Genomic DNA, 12,031 nt, shown 5'->3' on the forward strand with positions numbered 1-12,031 from the left:
ATATTCTTAATTACCAAAGTTACCGAACTACTTTATTTTTTAATTTTCAAAAATTCAATTTTTTGCACATCTTGATCCTATTTCTTGAAGAAAAAAAATGTAATAATATCAACAAGTGAATAACTGAATAGTTTATATTCCCTTTTTTATTTTTTTCTAACAAGTAGAAACACTTCCTTTTCAGCGTTACTGTTTCAAAGTCAGTACCTTACGCTAAAATTGTCGACTTTCTGCCAAAAATAGCAAAAAGTCTCTCGGCTTTGATTAAAATTGCCAAAAAGTATCGTTTTTAGCCAAAAATTGCTAAAAATTGTCTCTTCTGTGCAAAAACTTTGAAATTTCTCACTTTTTCCAAAAATTGACAAAAAGTCTTGGCATTTTCCATAAAAGTCAATTTTTTACTAACAAGGGAACCTCTTGAGGTGTCACACTCCGATTTGAACGGGATCGCGATTTTTGAAAAGAGCATAGTCTAAAACCCCCAAAACCAATTTTTCAGCTGCCCAAGTTCATTTTTCAATTTTTGGTGAATTTTTGAAAATTCAAAATTGACTGTTTTTGGCGATTTATGCTTTTTTTTTAAAAAGTACGTACTTGATCAGTAAAAATGGTCAAAATAATTCCCAAAACTAGATAATAGATATTAATTACCCAAATCCAAATTTTACCTTTTCCAGCCATTCTGAAGCCCCCAGCTCGATTTTTCAATTTCTCCAGAATTTTGAATTTGCTCCAGAATACGTGAGAATATGAAGTTGGGCAGCTAAAAATCGAGTTGTGTATTATACTCGACCTGTTTAACGAGTTTATCTACATTTGAGCAGATTTTGGGAGTGACACCTCAGGAGTGGTTTTTTGACCAGCTTTTTTAAAAATTGAAAAATCAAAAGATAACCATTTGTGAGAAAATTTTTGAAATTTGTGCGAATCGCTGCATTTCTTTAAGAACTAACCCCCGGAGCGCAAATTCTACTATTTCCAGCCGTTTTGGAGCGAGAGTGACACCTCAAAAACCCACTCTTGAGGTGTCCTCTCCAGAATCAGCTCAAATGTGGATAAATTCGTTAAACAGGTCGAGTGTAATATACAACGCGATTTTTAGCTGCTCAACTTCATATTCACGCCTTCTGGAGCAAATTCAAAATTTTGGAGAAATTGAAAAATCGCGCTGGTGGCTCCAGAATGGCTGTAAATTGAGAAATTTGGATTTGGGGGGTTAGTTTTGGACAAGATACAACGATTCGCGTGAATTTCAAAATTTTCCACACAAACGGGAAACTTTTGATTTTTTGAATTTTTTAATTTTGGAAAAAGCTGGTAAAAAAACCGCTTTTGAGGTGTCACTCTCAGAATCGGCTCAAATGTGGATAAACTCGTTAAACAGGTCGAGTGTAATATACAACTCGATTTTTAGCTGCCCAACTTCATATTCTCACGTATTCTGGAGCAAATTCAAAATTCTAGAGAAATTGAAAAATCGAGCTGGAGGCTCCAGAATGGGTGGAAATGGTAAAATTTGGATTTGGGTAATTAATAATTAGTTTTCGAACTTATTTTAACCATTTTTACTGATCAAGTACGTACTTTTTTTAAAAAAGCATAAATCGCCAAAAACAGTCAATTTTGAATTTTCAAAAATTCGCCAAAAATTGAAAAATGAACTTGGGCGGCTGAAAATTTGGTTTTGTGGGTTTTAGACTATGCTTTTTCCAAAAATCGTGGTCTCGTTCAAATCGGAGTGTGACACCACAAGAGTTTCCCTTGTAAGCTGTTGCAAAAAAGTCCAACTTTTTCAACAAAAATGACAAAGGTATCGATACTGTGTAAAAGGTCTCGCTTTTTGCCAAAAATTGACGAAAATTCTCGCTTTTTTACCCATGACAAGTTGCCGAAAAAGTCTCACTTTGGGCTGAAAATTGCTAAAAAATTTCACTTTTTGTCAATAGTTGCTAAAAATGTTTGCTGGTTTGCAACAATTAAGAATCTTGGTTTTTTCGCCAAAAATTACCAAAAAAGCTCTGCCTTTTGCCAAAAAAGACAAAATCTCACTTTTTTTTGTCAAAAATTTCCAATTGTTCTCGCTTTGTTGACAAAATTTTGGAAAAAGTAAAATAATTGTTAAAAAGTAGACTACTTTTTTTTACATTTTTAAAAATAAAATGTCCCAGCTTATTTTGTGTGATTTTTTTTTTCTACATTGAAATGTTTTGCTCGCGTCTTGTAATTTTTTTGATTACTTTTTGGTTACAAAAGTTACTTTTTTAGGGGTGAGGGGAGGGGATTGACTCCGAGTTCTGTCAATGTGACCACAAAATATGGTTTTAAAAATATTGAAATATTGATTTTCAAAATTTCTTCCTACATTATCTCCCTCCTTGTCTAGAGAATTTCATTTTCAGCTCAAAATATTTTTGAATTACCGAAGCAAATTTTTATCACCTTGAAAAAATGTTAAAACACATTTCCCTTCCAGCTTCGTCTCTCTTCATGGGCTCCTATGAGATCAAAATAATATCCTAGGAGGTTCAAATTGTTCACCTCACTCCCTCACACGAATTTTAAAATTTTCGAGCTAAAAATGTAAACGAAACTAGAAATGCGTGAATTATTTTTTTTCCTATTTTGGCTTGAATTTCGAAATGACGGGGACTTCCAAGATCTCATTATTCTGCCCATATGAATCGATTTAGCCATTAGGAGCAATTAATTTCGAACTTTTAAAATAGGGGCAACTCTGGAAATACATATATCATACCTACCTGCTTGAAATTTTTGAAATAAGGATGTTGGAAAATTGATGAAATGTTACGTTGTGAAGCTTATTTATTTTGGTATACTAGCTAATCAAGATTAAAAACACCACAGATTTTTCCTTGATTTCAAGACATCTCGAAATAAATAATATTTTTCTAATAATTCAAGTAGCTAGGTAGGTATATTTGACATTTTTTTTTAAATTGAAATATTTTCATGGAATTTTAGATGGACTAAAAATATAAAAAATTAAAAAAGTTCATCTGACATACTTATTTAGAATGTCAAAGTTGAAAATTCCACGTAAAAAGGAAAACAAAACAAAAACGAACACTTAGTCAAAAATATCACAAAATCTCTCAATTTTTCATCCATGCAGAAGCATTTTTTCTTTGCGTAAAAAAAAAGTTTTAAAAATACCAAATAAGCGTTGACAATTTTTTTTTAATCTAAAATTTAATGTAAGGAGGAAAATAAAAAAATTTCTCAGATTGGAAAAAAAAATCAAAGATTCTGTCCTTGAGGTAAAAAGTATGCTTTGGGAAGGAAATAAAACGAGTAGAAATGCAGGGAAAACGGATATAAAAGAGAGAATCATAATTTGTGCTGACAATACATATGAGAATTAAATGTAAGTTTTCAAAAAAATTAAATTAAGACTTGTTAAACGTACTAAAAACGAATGTATTTCCATGAAAGAAAAATTTTACGATAGGGTGTGCCGTGAGACTGAGCAAAAAAATGATTCAACTTGTTCGTCGAATTTTGAATCATATTTTTAAATATTAGTAAGTTATAATTCTTCTCCACTACCTATTCAAATCAATGCAGATAGACTAGGTATCATCTTTCTTAGTACCTATCACACCAAAAACTGCACGCAGCTCGTAACTATAGGCGAATGCACATATTTTGATTCGCGAAACTCAGTCCAATCTGATAGTTAGGTATTAACGCAGAAAATTTCGAAGAAGCATCCGGAACTGATTTTTAAATTTAATTGAAGCCGCACTTGATACTTCATGAAATCATGATATTAACCAAACAAAAAAAAAAAATTCCTAGAAATTTAGGTCACTTTTTGACGTAAATACGAAAATTGAAATAAGTCGTAGACAAACGTATACCTACTCAAAATTTACCCATTTCTTCTTCATAAAAAGCAAATACCTACGTATGAACACATGACTGTGAATTCGGTCGAGTGCCCTCTTGAACATTATCTACGATGTGAATTCGACAACATGGCTAACTTATCTTTTACCCTGAAAAAAAGATTTGACAATCTGTTCAGAAAGAAGAGCACTTGACGAGATAAGCAGTTAAATAAGGAAATCTGTTTTTATAACGTTGTCAATTTCAACTTTTAGTCGAGCAAGTAGGTAGACATTTAGACAACACTACTTGAATTCGATCTTATAAAAGCCTACTTCCTCCTCAGCCCTCCCCACTTCTTGCGGTAAAAATTTGAAATTTTTCAAGAAATAGAAAACTGAATTTTTCCATTGTCGATTATTTCTGGTTTCTGTCACACATCTTATAACCTTTCACCTTTCGTTAAAGTACCTGATTAATTTTTTAAATTTAGGCAGGTACGCGAATCCAAAAAAAAACTTTACCCTATATCATAATTTATTTTTCTCATTAGTCATACCGTTTTACTCCGATAATAAAATAATTCTTATCTACAAAAAAAATAATGTACTTATGGCATCATTGTTTCAACCTCTTGAACTCATACTCATACTCGTAGGTATCATACCATACGTGATTCACGAAAAATTAGCAACATAATTCGTACCAATAATACCAGCACGCATGCAGGGGACAAACCATGGCATACTCTCACATAGACGTATGACTCATTAGTAATAATACACTTTTAAAACAATAATAATACAGCGAGATTCTTAACAAATGGAAATCGGTTCTATACCTAAATCACCAACATCCTATTTATAGAGGATCCCCATACCGAGAAACCAGTTGTCAAAGTCGTTAAATCTTACCAATACGTATTTGAATTCGTGGTGAACTGACGAAATGTACATATAGGTACAGCTGAGGTATTAATTCAGTCAGTAAGAGAGACTGAAATATTTGCATAATATACCGAATCGCATGCAATGGTATTATACATAGTGTGACAATAAAATCCTGACCGATACTTTTTTTCTAGTTGGATGTTGAGCAAAACAGACAGGGTTTTTGTAGAGTGTGAGTGGCCAAACTTGAAATTTTAGTATGTACAATTGTACAAATTTGTATCAACAAACTAAAAAACGAAAAAAATGCTCGATTTTCAAATGATCCTTAATAAACATCCAAAAATTGACCCTTCTACTTTCAAATCATTCGTCATTTTTTCAAAAATTGAAAAAATAGGTAGGTAGGTTTAGGTTCCTATATTTCTTAATAAAAAATTATTTTGAGCGTCCTACATACAAGGGAACCTCATTACCTGAAATTTGACACTCTTCGATTGAAACGAAACCGAGCTAAATCAAAAGAGCACGTCCATAAACTGTAACTTAATTAAAATTTCAAATGCTGAAAGGTCAATTTTGAATTTTTTAAAAATTTTAAAATTTTAAAAAATCCATTTTCAAGGGTATAATAAAATTTTAAACTACATATTTCATGAAACCTGAATCTTTTTGAGCAAAGTGAACAAATTTGAATAATTCATTGAATTCAACTTCCATCACATCAACAATTACTACGATAGTTTTTGGCCATACTTGGAGTCTCCAGTAATTTTTCATTTGATCTCTAGAAACTTCAAATCAGTCTGGACAGGCCAAAAATGAACTTTAGGACCCACAACATTGGACGGCGGTGCAAATTGGACATTTCATCGACCGTTTTAGGCGATTTTCGCGAAATTCTGAGAGTACCAGTTCAATATTTTTAACCAATTTAAAATTCTAAGAAATGGGGGAAAAATCGAAAATTCTCTTTTGATCTGGCACATCTTAAATTTCAAGGATACCACCTAAAACAGTTGATGAGATGTCCAATAAGGGCCGTCCAAAGTTATGGGTCTTAAAAGTTCATTTTTGGCCTTTCCAGCGAGAGCGATTGAACTTTCTGGAGAAAACTGTAAACTTGCTGGAACCTCCAAAAAGGTAAAATTGCGACTGTATTCGAGTAGGATGATCGTGAAAACATATTAGAGCATAGTTTGCAGAAAACCCAGCTCGTTGCACACCTTCTTTGAAAATTTGATTTTTGTAATTTTTCTGGAAATTACAAAGTAGTCAAAAGTTCACTTTTGAACTTAAACTCTTGGAATTTCGCAGAAATGAATGGTCAATAAGCCCTGACTGACGTTATATTGGTGCTAAAGTTCATTTTTGGATTTTCCAGAGTGATTTGAAGTTTTTAGAGAAAATAATTGAAAAATCGCTGGACGCCCTCCAGAATGGCTTAAATCTAGTAACTGTTAGCATGTGGAAGTTGAATCAAAAGAAATATTCAAACCAGTTTATTTTGCTCAAAAAATTATATTTCATAAAAAAATTTTAAAAATCGCCCTTGAAACTGTTTTTTTGATTTTTCAAAATCAAAAATTCATCAAAAATCCAAAAATTAACTTCATAACCTGCAATTTTGAATACGAGAGTTTTCACTGTTTTCAGGCATGCTCTTTTGATCTTACTTGGTTTCGTTCAAATCGAAAAGTACCGGTTAAAATTTTTCACCTTGTAAGCTTTAGACATGACAAAGTCGAATGATTCATGATTCGCCTTTCTCAACAACTAAAAAACAGAATAATTGTGATCTGTCACGAGAAACCCAGCTTAGTGTCCATAAAATCGATATCTTTTTTATGGTGGATATTAGTAGTAATTAGGGTGCTGAATCCGACTGTGGGGGTTGAAACATTCGCGAACGATTCTCTTGACCCTAAATCTGAGGTCAAAAAAATAGAGCAACTACAGTAAAACTTGAAAATTGTTTTTTTTTTTATTTTCTTGAAAGGTATGTTCTGGGGAGTCGAAATGCAAATTTTTGCAACAATCGGTCCACATTTGGAGGATTTGTGCCATATTTTGACATTTGAGTAAGGCTTGAGTTGGAAAAATCAACTCTTTTCACCTTGAACAAATTTGTTAAGAAACGTGATAAATTTAATTATAATAACTTATTCTTCATTAATAATTGATACTCGGGTAGTTTAAGCAACATTTTTGGCGAAAAATTCAAAAAAATCGAAAAAATTGATTTTGGGAAATTTCGATTATTGGACTTGGCAACCTTGAATGGTGATGATTCTGAAAAAGAATATCGGGTTACGTTGGCACTCATGGGGGCCAAAAGTAGTGCAAGTTTCACAGACCTACAAATTTTAGATCGCCTGATACATACATACATAGACTCAAAACTTCAAATGCCCTTCCTGTAAAATTTACGTTTTGGACTTTAGGTTGGTTTTCTCGTGACAGATCACAATTATACCTACTTAGTCCATGTGGTCCATATTAGATGCTCTAATATTGACTCCCCCTTGGCCCTTCCCATTTTCCAAAAAATAAATTATGTTTGTTCCTACATTTCTCTCAAAAAATCAAAAAAAAAATGTTGAATATTTTTTGAAAATCTGGACTTTGACAATGTACCTAACTTTAGGTATCCTCCCTTTTCTCGAGAAAATTGTTCAGATGAGAACGAACGAGGGAGGTAAATCACTAATTCTGGATGGTATGGCATAGTTAATTATCGAGCTTTTTTGTGAGCATTTATTTTTTTGGGGAGGGGGGATTTTTGTTGTTTTGAGAATAATTTTTTTTTTAAAAACTTCATTATTCGAAAGAGATTGGGCAAATCAACGTGTATTTCAAGCCAAAAATATGAAAATATTGGAATTTGGAATTTCATAATTTCATCCTTTCTGTCATCGGTCCCAAAGAGTTGAAGAGTTTTCGATAACTGCCGAACTAGTTTCATGAAAATTAATTTAATGCTGTTCATCAACCGACTTGAGATACTTATACCCTTTTGCATCAAGATTTCCATAGGAAAAGCATCAATTATAACTTTAAGGACACCTTATACCAGATATTAAATTTTTTACATGAAAAGAAACAGTCAGAAGAGTAAATCACATTCAGAGCAAAACTCAATCTATGCCATATTTGAAAATATGAACATGAACTTGAAAATGTAAATTTCAAGGATGAACCTTGTTATAACTTTTGAAGACCAACAAAAAAGGTTCTCTGAGAAAATGGCCTATCCATAAAATTAAAAGCCTTTTAGGCAATTGTACCCACCTCGTACTCGAATAACGAAGAAAATTTCATTCCGCAATCGATCATCATAAGTAATCTTTAATCGTTTTCAGTCACACCTTTTTCGTCACCCAGTACCTTCCTATAAGAGCATGTAAATAGGTATGTAATTAGTACACGCGAAAACAATAATACGTGTTTTTTTCCTTAAAGTGAGTACCTACACTTCTTTGAACGGAAATAAAAAATGTGGTTTACACGATGACATCTCATTCCGTTAAAATTTACCCCGTTCACACGAATACCTACCTATACCTTTTCAATAAAACGCACCTACACCTCTCATCTCGTTCCTACCTAAAGTGAGAAAGCATATTCATCAATAATTCTCACCTACGCGGTATTAAATCTGCAATCTGATCTTTAAAACGATCGTGTAATGAAGAACTAGCTACGCAGAATACTAATTCTACTAGGTACCTATCATACACAAGCTACTTAGAATACCTGTGCAAATGAAAGCAAACGTGTATTTGACAAGCAATAGGTAAGTATTCGATGTCAAAAACTCGATACTACTATGTACAACAACAACATCTACAATGGTAACCTGCAATGGGACCAGCATATCTAACAACCTTAGCTCTGTACTGGAACTTGCTGCGGCTCGCTATGAATAATACACGTTCAAGGTTTTGGCAAAAAACATCACCAGTAATATTTTCTCATTTAGACCTTCGGGCTTTGGCGGGTATTATAATAGTCTTAATAATAAATTTATAAACAGCTCGAACACGTACGTCATCGTCATCTCCATCATCATCATAATCGTCGTCAATAAATCGAATAATACATAAGTACCTAAATCAAAGAATGGCCAAATGCTTTGGTACATTTGTCGAAATCGCGTAAACAATCGTAATCTTTGTCAACAGAATCACGTTCGAGATATCGATTCATTATTGTCGCAATATTATAATCTTGTTTTTATTTGCTCATTTATTTATTTATTTTTTTTAAACGTGCACTTGCACAAGTTATATACTACAGGGACACCTGGAATCGTATTCGTCGAATGGGGTATTTTTTGACACGAGATTTGCCCCACACGCGAAGCTACACACAGTTGAACTTCTTCGTAACGCTCTATTTTTGTCCCCGAGGAACTCGAAAAGAGAATAATATTTCGTTATTAAATACGAATTTGAAGATCCAATGTTCAAAACTATTAACTTACTCGTTAATGACACTCGAATAGGCATTATATGTACATGTAATAAGATAAGGATAACGCTATCAATCAATTAGTCGATCACTCGATCACTTACCTTGAGCCAAACTGCTGAACGAAATCGATGCACAATAAAATCACACACTCATATTATTCACTTTAGCTGCACTTGCATCACTCAAATCTCGACACAACCAATCGAACAAAACAAAGGTGAAAAAGTTTTTGCGTATTAAAAAACGTCTCAAAGAGAACAAAAAAAGGCGCAATTGCGACTGGTAATTTATTTGCATAAACTATTAGAAACACGTTCGATGAAACACATGTGTTCTGAAATAAACCCAACGACGACTGTCGCGATAAAACGTTCAGAAAGTACTGCGCATGTGCTCGTACAGTCCGCCAGTTCGAATCGAAACAAGAAAATAAAATATAAAACTTGCCCGAATCGAGTGTGTGTGGTTGTGAATCATACCTACCTGAACTTTTACTTTAGAACAATGAACTATACGATTGCAGTATTCTATGTACCTTCTGCGTATTTTTCAAAGTTGAAATTAAGCTAGAAATATACTAATGCGGAATAGATATAGATAATGTGTGATGTATTAGTGTACGCAATAGGTAATTGATCGATGAAATATTATTACGATCAATCCGATAGTATTGCTCGTTCTTTATCATTCCTACGAGCAATGAACTCTCGAAAGAATAAAAATAGAAAAAAAAACGATAATTTATTAATACGATCAACGACAACACAACATCTACAATTCAACTAAACATTAAACAATTAAAAAAAAACAAATATAAGGAAAAGTTGAAAAATTTTAAAAATTACAAATATAAATAGCAAAGAAATTAAGAAAAATATGTTTTTTCAGTAGTATTTTTTCACTGTACAAGTGTTTCGATAGAGAATAAGGAGGAGGAGGAGGAGGAGTAGGAGGATGAGAATATTGTGTCATAGAGGGCATTATCACCTATAATAAACATTATTAAAGTAACAGGTATCGAAAGGGTAACTAACAGTATAATAAACTACGATTTCGAATTTGTAATGTCTGGAAATACGTAAATAAACATTTTTAAAAATATATTGTAAAAACACAACCTTAGTATTATCATATTCGAGTTCAATTTATTGTCGAATATCACGAATGATTTCTTTCTTTCTTTTTTCATAAAAAAAAAAGGTACCTAGGTAAATTATATAGGAGTAAAATTAGCTACCTAAATCATTTTGCATTAAACAAACAGAACAGTACAATACGATAATATAAATGGTAATTTGGAAATTATTGTCCAGTGTTACTAATTTAACAATACATCTATAATTATAATTTACTAATTTCTGATCAGATCGGTACTATAAATTCAACACGTAAAAGCCAACAAAACCGCTCCAATTGCTCTTCTTCGAGCATCATAAAAAATTCTATACCTATCTCATAAAAACATGGATCATAATAACCACTTTAATTTACTTACACATAAAGCTTGACTTTTCAAAATCTTCCTTAACCTATAATCAATTTTTTCAACAAAAAAATTTCAATACAATAAATATGTACAAGAATTATTGTCATGTTATTCTCACTACTTAATTATACTTAATGAAAATTTTGTTTTATTATCACTTCTAATCAATTATTGTCCGAAGTGTTCGTCTTCCTGTGTAATTTCGAGTCGAAAGTTTTGAATACAAAACTGTAGCACAATTTTTCCTCTGACGATATATTTTGAAAAAAATATATATAGGCTATAAAATAAGATGTAGATTTTAGAGCAGAGGAAATGCCCATTTTTCAAATCATCCACAAAAAAAGTGAATAAATCTACTTAGTAAGTTAGCATAAACAGGTAAAAAAATGAGCCACGCAAAATTGATGTAATCTACAGTCAAAATTATTTCAACATCTACTTTCTAGAAAGAATTTTTCTAATTTTAACCTATAAAACTGTACTTGACGAGTTTTTAAAAATACCTATCTAAAAATTATACAGAAAACCAAATTCAAAAACAAAATCGTACAGAAACAATATAATGTACTTAAGTCGTTTTTAGAATAAAAAAAATTAGTTCTCGTAGATAAGAGTATGGATAAGAAACATGCGGCAGATTACCTATTGAAGAAATAAAAATGTCAATAGAAAATAAATCGATATACCTACTTAACTATCGGTAGGTACCTATCAATTTCATTTTAACGCATGAGATCACATAAAAATTTACACAACAAAAGGTTTTCAACTCCTGGCAGCTGGCTATGGCGTCGTGGATTCAACTTGGAAGTCCCTCCCCTCCGTTACGTTCACCCTCATGCTCACATTCTAGCTTTGTCCCTGCTGTTTTTTGACGTGTGAAATTTTGAGAAGGGGAATGGACATTCGAAAACTGCTGGGAATTGGTTACCTTTCAATATTTTTCTTCATAAGTATAGGTAGATAATGTTTTAAGATGAATTGACCAAACTGCCAAAAATGAAGAAAAGTATGAAAAGAATTTCAAAAAAATAATTACCTACTTTTATCTCCCAAGTTTTTTTTTGTCGGGGTAAAAATTCGAAACATTTCGCGGACATTCAATTCCACTCAAAATTCAAAAATAAAAAATTTTGAAACAAAAGAATTTTTTGTAATTTTAGTTATAAAACAAAATTTTTAGACAATTTTGACAAAAAACGAGTTTTTTCTGCAGTTTTGAGTAGTAAGTCTGATTTTTTTTTGCTATTTTGGCAAACAAAACTTATTAGGCAAATTATTAAAATAAAGAACAGGTATTTTTGAGATTTATTTTGGCACAAAAAAA

General features: G+C 32.1%; 2 protein-coding genes across 2 annotated transcripts in view; one reads left to right on the plus strand and one right to left on the minus strand.

The window, feature by feature from the left end:
* Positions 1–9,643, minus strand: part of LOC135847320 (uncharacterized protein DDB_G0284459) — a 35,605-nt gene extending 25,962 nt beyond the window's left edge. The window contains exon 1 of the mRNA XM_065366788.1: positions 9,317–9,643. The gene's annotated coding sequence lies outside the window, so the exon portion shown is untranslated. The remainder of the gene's footprint in view (positions 1–9,316) is intronic.
* Positions 1–12,031, plus strand: part of LOC135847330 (adenylate kinase isoenzyme 1-like) — a 69,725-nt gene that overhangs the window by 26,187 nt on the left and 31,507 nt on the right. The window lies entirely within an intron of this gene.

Source organism: Planococcus citri, chromosome 5 (assembly GCF_950023065.1).
Source record: "Planococcus citri chromosome 5, ihPlaCitr1.1, whole genome shotgun sequence".
In the NCBI taxonomy this organism is placed as follows: Eukaryota; Metazoa; Arthropoda; class Insecta; order Hemiptera; family Pseudococcidae; genus Planococcus; species Planococcus citri.